This window comes from Halichoerus grypus, chromosome 6 (assembly GCF_964656455.1).
Source record: "Halichoerus grypus chromosome 6, mHalGry1.hap1.1, whole genome shotgun sequence".
In the NCBI taxonomy this organism is placed as follows: domain Eukaryota; kingdom Metazoa; phylum Chordata; class Mammalia; order Carnivora; family Phocidae; genus Halichoerus; species Halichoerus grypus.
In genome coordinates, this window is record NC_135717.1 from 2,328,455 (window position 1) to 2,339,508 (window position 11,054).

The 11,054-nt window shown below is 52.8% G+C and overlaps 1 protein-coding gene across 2 annotated transcripts in view; it reads right to left on the bottom strand.

The window, feature by feature from the left end:
- Positions 1-5,728, bottom strand: part of CARD11 (caspase recruitment domain family member 11) — a 111,461-nt gene extending 105,733 nt beyond the window's left edge. The window contains exon 1 of one of the 2 annotated variants that reach the window (XM_036101734.2): positions 5,658-5,728. The gene's annotated coding sequence lies outside the window, so the exon portion shown is untranslated. Of the gene's footprint in view, positions 1-2,316; positions 2,335-5,657 lie in introns of those variants that run through there. The other variant, XM_078074253.1, reaches the window with a different exon arrangement.
- Between the last annotated feature and the right edge of the window lie 5,326 nt (positions 5,729-11,054).

The following is an 11,054-nucleotide window of genomic DNA, read 5'->3' on the forward strand; positions in this document are numbered from 1 at the left end:
TGTGCACGTCAGATTCGGGAGGTGTCTTGCCTTTCGATGGGAGCGCTGAGGCTCTGGGATTTCTCTTACTGGGATGCAGCAGAGATCAGAAGTCAGGCTCTCTCGGGGGCTGGCCGGTGGGACCCAGAGAAGCTAGGACGGCAACAGCAGTGGATGGGGACGACCCTAGACGCTCTTCCTAACCTGACTTTACATTGTTGTTTTCCTTTTTTTATTTTATTTTATTTATTTATTTGAGAGAGAGAGAGTGCATGCATGAGCGAGGGGGAGGGGCAAAGGGAGAGGGAGAAGCAGACTCCACGCTGAGCAGGGAGCCTGACCCTGAGATCAGGGTTCGAGCCAAAGGCAGACGCTTAACCAACTAAGCCACCCAGGTGCCCCTACATTGTTGTTTTCTTGATCATAAAGATAACAGATGCTCTTGGTAAAAAAAGAAAAAAAAAAGAGGGACAAGGATAGAAAATAAATACTATAAAACACAAAATAAATACCAAGTCCCTCTCCCCAAGGTCCCTACTAGAGCCGTTTCTTATATGTGCTAGTGTTTTTTTTCCAGAAACTCCTCGGATGTGCCCTAGAGTCCTGCCTGGTCCATTAATGGCCTCGCAGAATTCCGTGGTATCGGATGACCTCACTCCTGGGGCACATTTGTGTGGCTTCAAACTTTTTCTTGTGATAAACAATGTTACGGTGAATACCGGCGCGCAGAAACACTCCATCCGTGAGATACATTCTTAGAAGCGGGATTCCTAGACCAGCGGGTTTATGCACTTACCCTGTTGGTAAATATCGTCACAGCCACGCTGTATGGGCGCCTGTTGTCCCTCAACCTTTTGACCTTTGCCAGAGCGACAGGTGTAAAATGGCACGCCCCTCTTGCATGACTTTGTGTGCATTTCATTAGAAAGGAAGCTCGTTGGTTGGTATGTTCGTATTCTGTTTGCTCATGTCCTTTAAGAATTTTCCTCTTGGGGCGCCTGGGTGGCTCAGTTGGTTAAGCATCTGAATTTGGCTCAGGTCATGATCTCAGGGTCCTGGGATTGAGCCCTGTGTCGGGCTCCCCACTCAGCAGGGAACCTGCTTCTCCCTCTCCCTCTTCCCCCCCCCACTTGTGCTCTCTCTCTCAAACAAATAAAATCTTAAAAAAAAAAAAACAACAATTTTCCTCTTGGGTCGAGTTCCCCCATTCTGGAGTTGGACAACTATTGGTCAAGGGTGAATCCTGCGCCCCGCATTTTGTGCCCCTGGCCCAATCTGGCCACGCTCATTCACGTCTGCAGCTACTCTCAGGCTGCAAGACCAGAGCTGAGCAGTTTCCACGGCGACCATCTGGCTCGAAAAGCCTACAATATTTACTATCTGGACCTTTATAGAGAAAGTGTGCCAATTCCTGCATCTCACTGATTTTTTTTTTTTTTTTGTAAATTAGAAGATAGCGCTGTGGTACATACTGTTTCGTATTTAACTCATCACTCTGTCCTACCTCCTGCTCCCCACCCTCCATCACAAGGAACCACGTCAGAAGTACAACTTTAAAACCAGAAGTCCTCTGGGCACCTTCATTTGGAAACACTGTGGTCTACACGAATGTAGGGGTGGTGTTTTTATACCCATTTTGCACATGTGCAATTGAGGCTCAGAGCCATGATGACTCTCCCGAGTTTCCTGAGGTCACCCAGCTAGCGCGCTGCGGAGCCAGGGTGGACGCCCCGTCGGCCTGGCTCCAAGACTGCAGATCCTCCCACTCAAGGATCTTGCCTCCTCGCAGACGGGGCCAGCACCTGGGGGTGGTGGTGACCGTAGACAGCAAAGCGTGATGGGTGTTGCCCGCGGCACCCCCAGGATCTGTGGGGTACGTGGGACAGAGCGTGGGGGGGCCCGCCTTGTCACTGCTGCATGTCTGTACGAGGACTGCTCATTCCTGAGTGGGAGTGAGGCAGGAAGGAAGCCTACACCGTCGAAAGAGAAACCAACGGGGAGGAGGGAGCCTTCTTTTGGGGTGTGGAGTCTGCACACCCCTCCCTCCGGCTCAGCCACGACTGAGGAGTGTCATCCACCGGGGAATGACACCCCCCCCAGCTGCATGGGGAGCTGTGACACAACAGATGTGTCTGGGGGAGCCTGACCCTGGGGCTGGCGCAGGAAGAGACCACACAAGCCCGGGGAGGTGGGAACACAACTATTACTCCTTGGCACTGGGCCATGGTCACATAAACACAAATGGGACAGCGACCATCATAATCTCGAAGCCCTGAACAGATCATGACCAAAAAAGGTTACCCTCCTGAGAACAGTCACCCCACTAAAACCACTCACCCGCAGAGCACGAGGAGCTCGTGGACAGCGTAGGGGACGATGCCCGGGCGTGTTCTTCCTGCGAGGCGTGGCCCAGGGCGGGACTGGCATCTGGGAAACTGTACTTAGGAGAAAAGCGTGTTTAAGGGGCTTCCCGAAAAGTTGTCTTCTCCTTTTCTCTCTGTTCCTATATTTAAATCAATGCCAGTATTTGCTAGGCTGATGGGATATTGCAGGATATCCACACAACTGCCCGGAAGACGGGGTTTGCGGACCAGGAAACCAGGTAACAGCGGGGCTGCGTGGGAAAGTCTGGACCTCACTGTCCCACCTCTCCTCCTCCCCAGATCTCGGTAACACTCGCAAAGGTTTGTCATTTGTCACATTTCGTGTGTTCTCATTTTATGCTTGGGGTAACCGACAATCCTGAAAATAATCAGTATTAATATCTGGATATCTGGGGAGAAATGACTGAGAGAGCTGACGTGACAGGCCCGTCCAAGGTCACAGGCTGAGCACAGATGAGCTGTTGTGGCGGCACCCGTGTTTGGGGCCACAGCACGATGCACCTTCCCACCGTCCCCGCCAACCTCGGACCCGAGAGGCAGAGCATGGACCTCCTGGGGCCTTCGTCCCTCGATCGGACTCTTCAAGCAGTTTCACACCTCAGGGTGTGCCAACAGCAGTCATGCTTGTGTTGGGGCGGTCACCTGGGAATCCTGGCCCACGCAGGAGTTACAAACCCTGTCCCCGTCACCAGGGCGCACTGCCTCCAAGGCTGAGCAAGAGAGAGCGGAAGGCGGCTTTACAATGGACTTGAGGAGCTCCATGGATCCTCCGACGCTCCTCTTCATCACAATCATCCGAACATCAGGACCCAAGCTGGCCTTACCCGCGGGAGGTGCTGTGAGGAGCTGCCTTCGTCCTCCACCGCCCCCTCCCCCTGTCACACCAGACACACAGCCCTTCGGTCCTGGGAAGCAAGTCGTCTCTCGGGAGGGTAGAGAAACACAACGTAGGGAAGAAGCCAGGACGTTGTCCTGCCAGCACTGTCTCAGTCTGGAACCTTCTAGCCCAGTCCCTGCGCCCTCTGAGTGCACCCACCTATCATGTCCCAGCCTCACCCCTCACCGTCCTCCCTCCCCTCAATTCTGTTCCATCTTGTTTGAGTCTCGGTATGCTCTGGCCACAGTGTGCCCGACTGCTCGGCACGAACTACCTAGGGCGAGGACATCTGGGTCTCACATCCCTTCCGTGTGTCCCCCATGGCGCCCAGTGCAGCACCCCAGACAGTGCCCACTGACTGATTCAAACGAGGGCCATCATCTTCAGATGAACAGTTAGGTTCACAAGTCATTTTAAAAGACCTCATAAAGGATGAATGGAAAAAACAAAACTGGGTCTGTCGACACAATGGAACACTACTCAGCCTTGAAGAGGAAGGAAATTCAGATGCCCGCTATAACATGGATGAGCCTGGAGGACATCATGTTCATTGCAACAAGCCAGCCCCAAAAAGACAATTGCTGTATGAACCCCCTTACGTGAGGTCCCTGGAGGAATCAGACTCACAGAGACAGAAAGCAGAAGGGTGGATGCCAGGAACTGAGGGGAAGGGGGAGGGGTTATTGTTAAATGGGGACAGAGTCTCAGATTGGGAAGATGAGAAAGTTCTGGACATGGTGGCACCACGGTATGAATGCACTTAATCCCGCTGAACTATAGACCTAACAGCAGTGGAGAAGGTAAATTTTGTTACGTGTATTTTACCACCATTAAGAAAAAAAATCACATAAAGGATCATGCATGTGCTGACTCCAGACCGGACCGGCGGGGCCAGCAGCCTTCCTTTTTGATGCCGGTGCTCATATAATCCACACACATCCAAACCTTCTGCTGGAGTGTGGCGAGGCTCAGTGCCAGGCTCCCTCTGCCCTCAGATCACCCATGGCCCACGGTGGGACCATCATTTCTTTATGGCTTCCTTGGGGGTGGACAGAAGTGGACATTCAGGGAAAGGACCGAGGTGGGGAGTTTTCACTAAATTCCTGTCCTTGCATGAAGCCATGCCCCTGGGACTGCAGGGCACATCATGCCCAGAGTAGGCACTCAGTAATTGTCAAGGGACTGACCAACATGTTTTCCCTTTCTGGAAGGTTGAAAACCTTGTACCTTCAAGAGAGTTGTAAATGTCAGGACAAATTTTTTGAACTACAAATCAAAGGCTCTTAGGGCAGTCTGGGCACAGGGGTCAGTTTGGTCCAAGACCAGGGGTAAGCAAATGGCCCTCTGCTGACACACTGCTGAGCTGGTGCAGGGAGGCTCACGGCTTGGACAAACCTCTCCATTCCTGCAGGGCAGGGGCAACTGGAAAGGCTGTTCCCTACAGCCTACCTGTCTCCCTGTGGCCCCTCCAACTATGCTCTGAGCTCTGAAGCCACAGAGAATTCACCTTCCCTCCCTGTGCCCCAGAGCGCAGGAGAGCTTGGGATGGGGGGAGGCTTCCAGCCTAACCCTGTGCTGGGGTGGTCCTTGGTCCAGGGAAGGGAACTGCAGGCCAGGGTCACCAGGACCTCCTCCTGGCTTTGCTGGGAACCGGGGCCCCTCCTGTCCCCTTCTCAAATACTCCCCATGGGAGAGGCTGTCCTTCCCCTCTGCACCCAGGGGCCCCACCTTCTCGGGAGCCTCTGAGTCAGGCCTCGCTGTGGTCTGGAAACTTCCTGTCCTTTCAGGTGTTAGAAAAGGTTCTTTTCCTCTCTGTGGGGCAGGTGCACCGAGGGGCGCCCTGCTGGGCCACTGCCACCCACCCGCTCCCCCCCGACCCGCTCCCCGGGATCATCCCTTTCTTCTGGGAAGGGTGTGGGGACTCTGCCAGGCGGAGACACTGGGAGACAGATTGTCCCAGAGAGGCACGGAGGGGACACGGGGAGGTGGAGAGTGGAAGAAATCAGGATTGGAAAGAGAGGGCTGGGGCGGGGGTGGGGAGGGAGGGGAGCGTGGAGAGTGAGGCAGAGAAAGAGGGGAGGGGAAGAGAGATGGATGGGGGTCCAGCTCCGCGGGGCAAGGAGAGCAAGCCATCCCAGACCTCTCAGGTCGCTCCCACCCCGCGTGTGCTCTCCCCAGGCGCGCCCCCACAGCGACCGCGCCGCCCCCAGCGGCGCCGTCCTCCGCGCCCCCCCCCCCCGTCTACCTCCGTGCCCCCCCATGCATTGTGGTTCCCCCCACCCTGCGCTGTCCCACCCCCGCGTGTCCTCTCCCCCCCGCAGCACCCCTGCCGGGACGGCGCCCCCCGCGGCGGCATCCCCACACTGCGCCCCCCAGTCGCGGCCCGTGCCCCCCACCCCCGCGTCCGCCCTGCCTACCTGGGGCGTTCATGCTCCGCCTGCCGCGCCGGGCCGCCTCCTCCGCGCAGGCCGCCGGCTTCCCCCTGGGCCCCGGCCCTCGGGCCCTCCGCGCCCTGCGGTCCGAGGGGCGCCGCCCGCGCAGGGGCTGCAGGGCCGGGAGGGGGCTGCGCGCCGCCCAGGCCGGAGTCCCGAGGCCAGAGGAGGCGAAAGAGAGAAAAAAGGAGAGAAAGTGTGTCATAGGCTGGCAGGGGGAGGGAAATGCAAAACCCGACAGGAAATGAGACTAAAAAATGCAAAAGGTTAGAAAGAGATAAGGAAGAGGGGGCGGGGCGGGGCTTGGGTCCCCGGCCCGGGGAGAGGAGGGGAGGGGAGGGGAGAGCAGGCGGGCTCTGGGGCCGCAGCTCAGACCCCCAGTCCACCGCCCTGGCTCAGGGAACCTGCGGGGGCCCAGGGGGTGCCTCGGGCAGGGACGCCCCCTTCTCCAGCTCGGGTGGGGGTTCAGGCAGCAGTCCTCCTACAGGAATTGGTCAGGTTCTGAAGAACTTCCAGACCTCCTCCTTGTGATTTGGCGGGAGGCTTTTCCCACAAAGGAGCGGGAAGCTAGGAATCCTGTAGCCTTGCGGGGGGGCCCCCCCTTCCCCCCGCCCCCTGCCTCTCCTCACCCTCAGCCTCTGTTCTGGAAACTTCCTTGGGCTTACCTGGCGGTCCTCTCCCCCCAAGGGCCCCTCGTGCCGCTCCTGGACACGTCATGGCCACAGAGCCTACCTGTGCCTTCCCCCCCAACCCCCTGTTCTGGGCCCAGCGCACCCACCCCCACTAGTGCTCTCAAAGTTCTGCTGAAGGACCCCTGTAAGAGAAATTGTGGTTTCCAGATGTCCACATTTTAGTAATTTACTCCTGACAGCTATGGCCATAGGCCCTAGGGGAGCCTTGATCTTCACTGTATGGGTGGGAAGGTCCTGCCTGAGAGTTTATCTGAATCATGAACCTAAAAATCTGGATGAGTTGGACACATCCTGGGGATCTGGGGCCCTAGTCTCCCCGCTGAGGTGTCTCTGTTTCCCCAGCCCCCCACACCTCTCCTATTCTGCCTCAGTTTGCCATTCTTCTCTCCCTCTGCCCCCCTTTTCATTTACCCCTGTAATAGCTAGAGAACATGACCTCCCGTTTCATGTTTTAAGTTCTCTGAGAAAAGTCCCTTGAGCTACCAGAGGGAAAGGCATTTGATACATTAAAACATAAAGCAAGAGATAAATCAATCATGGCGTGTGGTCAGAGCACAGGAGAATCCGAAATCTGGGCAGTGTTGAGGGGCACGGTGGTGGTGATGTGCGTGCACTAGGGACTTAAGGAACACAGGTTTGCTTCCTGCGGAGCATGTTCAAGAATGTAATTGAGACCCACACAGAAAGTTCCCCCAAATAAACAGCACCAAGGCCCAGAGCATCCAAGTCCCCAGTCTCGAGGACTAGCCTGGGACCAGGGCGGGATCTCCCTTGCACTCAGTGAGACCTTCACATCAGGCAGTGTGGTTTTCAAGCAGTCTGGTTCCCTTTGTGCACGGTGTGAAGGGTCAGCGAGCCTTAAAACAACAACAAGAACCGATTAGGGAGCTATACACACAGCCAGGGGCAAATTTCCGCAAAAAGCTTGGTGAATTGTCACAAAGCAAACACACACCCCCGTAACCCACACACATAATCAGAAATAGGACTTCATCTGCGCCTCAGAACTCCCAGCTGTGCCCCCGTCTAGGCACCCTCCCCACCACAGAGAACCACATTCTGACCTCTGACCGCACAGATCCGCTGGGCCTGACCTCTCATCTATAGAGCCCCAAACCTGTGTAAATGGAACCACACCGAGATTCTCTTTGGGGTCTGGCTTCTTTCACTCAACACTGTAATTTTAAGATTTAGCAGTGGGATTATACGCAGGTACAGCTCGTTGAAGACATGCCTCTTTTTCTCCCCAACACCTTAGAATTTTTAAGCATTCAGACAAGTTAGAAAAATTGTATAGTGAACACCCATATATGCAACCCACCTGATTCTACAATGAACAATCCGCTAGATTTGGTGATTTCGGGAGGGGGTGCTTTCAGAGAGCAGGGGGGTAAATGCTGAATGGGGGTGGGGGGACTCTTGCAGGAGCCACAGGCACCCCCAGAGTGCACTCCCCTGGAGGCTGTGGGCTGCCTGGGGGGTGTGCACAACAAAGTTTCCCTCGATGGGGCCACCCCGAACTGACATCTTAGGAACAGTACGTAAACAACAGGGTCCCATGCCATCGCTGCACCGTGGATGCGGTTCCTTAAATTCACCCCATTGCCCTAATTGTCAGCTTTGTCTGCTACGCACCCCCCTTTGTCATCATCCTTCCCCGGTAGGTGTCAATCTGCCCACCAACACTCCCACCTTCGATCCTCCTCCCCACTGAACAATTTTAGCTATCTACAGCAGGTTAAGAGCTGCCGGGGCCCCAACAGGAGATCAGGAGGGAAAATCAGAGGCTGGCGTTACCTAGGGCCACCCCTCGGACCCAGTCCCAATGCTGTGTTTTGAGACATTTCTGTGTCACACTGAGAACAGAACGGAATGAGAGCGGGAACCCAGGGGATGATGAGGGCCTCGCTCTTAAATGACCCCCCACCCCGGCTCGCGCTCTCCCCTCCCTCCACCTCTCCCCTCCAGAGAGCAATCTCATCCAGCGGTGGCTGTCTTCAACTCCAAGAAAATCTCTCCTTATCACCGAAACAGTCACACGCTTGGGACAGCAAAAAGGCATTTCACAAACTATTGATCTGAGAATTAATATATTGCTTTTCTTCCAGATGCCACACCTCACTGCCATTGTATATATTAACGCCCCCCCCAAAAGAGCATCAAGAGCAAAACAACCTTCCAGGCCTTTAATTATGTTTTATGTACTTTGTACATTTATGCTGTTCTTGCTCTCTGCTCCTTCGAGCTCATTCCTCTTCATTTCAGACTGCTCCCATGCCATCTCCCTATGCAGAGATGATTCAGAAGAGCATCTGTAGATCCACATTACCCCACACGGATGGAAAAACAACCCACTGAAAGATCCGTTTACTTTCCTGTATGTCCAACACCTTAAATGACCCTTTTTTTTTTTTTCTTTAATTCCTGCAGAAAGCACGGCTTAAATCCAGGAGGAAAACATTCCCATCTGTAGGCTGGTAATATACATTCAACAGTTTTCAATTGCTGGAGCTATGAAATATGATGATAGCTGTCTATGTATCTCATGGGGGAAAAGATACCTTGAAATTCACTCTGCCACAGTGTTGATGGGGAGGCAGACTGCAGAAAGTGTGCAAAATGACAGTGGGCTCGCGATTGCACCAGAGCTGCGGTGAACTTAGGGCTTTCTGTCTAAGACCGGGAGGGCGGCCTCAAGATGGGCCATGGAGGTACCACCTTGTGCACTTAGGCAAATGGGAAAATGTAGAATCAGCCCCGTCACTGCAGACCACGGGCTCTGTCCATTTTTTCCCTTTCCGAGGGGATAAATGACAGTCTCGGAAACTTGACCATTTTCTTTCTCAGTTAATCAACATTAGGGTAATTGGCACATTACATCCATTTTACAGTGTGGCGTATGTGCTTGCGGCTCTGCATAAATAATGAATAATCGCGGTAATGACCAGAAATGTGTGTGAGCTTTGGCAGAGCGTGCGTAATGGATGCTTTGTTTGTCTTCGGGGACTGTATTACCAGCATGTAACTGATTAGGCTCTAAAACGCTCTGGGTTACCTGAGGCTTGAAAGGTGCTTCATCAAGTGGAGTCCGTCCCTCTCCGCGCAGACCATAAGAGGGGCCCGATATTTGCTTTTGGTCCGCCTGTTTAAAAATGGAAAATATGTAGCCCAGCTCATCCATCACCATGCCTGCCAATTGCTTTTTCCCCTCCCTCTGCTTTTAGAGAAAGCAACTGGAAACACCCAAGTAATACAAATGGCTGAGTTATGTCTGTTTTTAGCACACAATGTTTGAGCACCAAAGTCAGGGCTCATTAAAAATACGAATGTGGTGGCTTATAGAATTGGCCACTTTAAACATAGTCATCTACACACCAGTGGTTCTCAAACTGTTTTATAGTAGTCTGGGTTTTTATGAGGCATCCCTCAGTATCTGTGTGCATAACACACTCCAGTATATTTCCCCAAGGTTCAGCTGAGCATGGCATATGCGAGATCACTCCAGCCAATGAAGAAGTAAGCAGCCCTCCATGACTGATGTGAAAAGCACCTGTCACTTTCTCAATGTCGACGCCAGCCTGTGACCGTTATGTGGTGACTAGTTAGAAGAATTAGGTGCCTTTCGAGGCATGGGCTTATTTAATCCTTTTAAGCTTAAGCCTGCGAATATTTTACATTCTATAAAATTAAGCACATTGTTATCTACTTTGAACTCACTCGTGCGCAGTGTGGAAGATTTGTGTTTCTGACCTTCGATTTATCGAAGACTTGTGTCCGTTGGAAATGTTTGCACTGAAATGGCTGAGTTCAGGGTGTCAGAACACAGGAAACTTGGCAACTGCAAATCAAGGATTGGCTGGGAGAACAAACAGGAGGGAAGGGAACTTTGCAGGGAGCAAAGGAAGGGAGGGATGATAGGAGGTGGGAAGAAGAACAAATTGCTCCAGGGGGCGATCAGACAGAAGCAAATGCTGGGAACGAACAACATGGCTCAAAACACCGAGCCGAGAGATAAACATACCAGATGAAGACACGAGACACTGTCGAGGTAGAAAGGTTTGTCTGAGACCCCCATGTGGGAGTTGCCGAGAGGGATAACACACAGAGCAAAATCAAAACCAAACCAAACAAGAGCCACCAAACAGCCAAATGAACACTCGTGTGCACGCTCGTGTGCGTGCCCACGCACAAACACACACGTGCCAGTTACATATTCCGTATTCACGCTACTTGTTTTCAGCACTGACTTTGGTTTTAGGGGATGCCAAGATTAAATCATGATGCACGACTAGCCCACCCAACGGTAAAGGACTTGACCAACACATGAAATGTATCAATATCCTATTAGTAACTACAGAGATCCATCTGGCCTGCCTAGATTACTGCGGGTACAGCTAGTTTATTTAGAGTGTGACATTCCAACCCTTCAGGACATGTCCCACCCCCAGCCCCAGCCCCGGCATATGTGATGGCCAGAGGAGATCGTTTGTAAACCCTATCCTCTATACTTCAGAATTAGTTTCAGTTACAATTATATCATGAGCAGTAACAATCATTATTTGCTCGGTTTTGGATTTTAAAACAATGACCAGTTATAGAAAAAATGAATTTCAATTTTAAAGATATTCAAATATGGGAAAATATTTCACGTGTAAACAAAAATGTGTACTTAATGAGATAAACATTACAG